The sequence below is a fragment of the Sinocyclocheilus grahami genome, unplaced genomic scaffold, assembly GCF_001515645.1.
Source record: "Sinocyclocheilus grahami isolate Dianchi unplaced genomic scaffold, SAMN03320097.WGS_v1.1 scaffold11.1, whole genome shotgun sequence".
Lineage (NCBI taxonomy): Eukaryota > Metazoa > Chordata > Actinopteri > Cypriniformes > Cyprinidae > Sinocyclocheilus > Sinocyclocheilus grahami.
Window position 1 is genome coordinate 2,309,926 of NW_015505190.1, and position 814 is coordinate 2,310,739.

Here is an 814-nt window from a genome sequence, read left to right on the forward strand (position 1 = left end):
GTTTCATTCAGACCACACTATTTGCCTCGAGAGTTCGGACAAATCACTGTTATTCTGGTCTATGTGCCTGGGCCAAATTTTTTACTTGCAGCCGAGGGCATTGCTGCCAGCTACAACATGGCGTTGCGCAATTCAGCGGACGATCCAGTGTTTCTCCTTGGAGATTTTAATAACTGTGAAATATCAGCGGTTTTGGCGAACTTGGTACAGTATATAGCTTGTCAGACGAGACTGAACAAAACTTTAGATAAATGCTTTGGTAATGTGGACAGTGCTTATGTATCACGGTTACATCCACCACTAGGACGTTCAGACCATAACGTCATCCATCTCCTTCCAAAATACAGGCAGATGTTAAAAAGGACTAAACCTGTCATCCAGCAGGTGCAGTCATGGACTAAAGATTCAGTGGCAAACCTTAGAGACTGCTTTGAGAGCACCGATTGGGACTTGTTTTTTAATGATTTTAATTGTTGCAATGATCATGAGTTGTTGCATGACACGATTACTGGTTATATTAACTTTTGTGCAGAAACTGTGGTCCAAACTAAAAACGTTTATTTCCAAACAACAAACCCTGGATTAACAAAGATCTTAAACAATCTTTAAATGAAGAGAAATGCTCTTTTTTAAAGAATGATACACAAAGTAAAAGAGCTAAATAAAGAGATCAAACGTAAGATAAAGGAGGCGCAAATACACTATAAAGGGAAAGTTGAGAAGAAATTTACAAGTGGTAATGTCAGAGATGCATGGAGGAGACTAAACGTAATGATGGGTAGACAACAGAAACAAAAACAACTGGCTGATGATG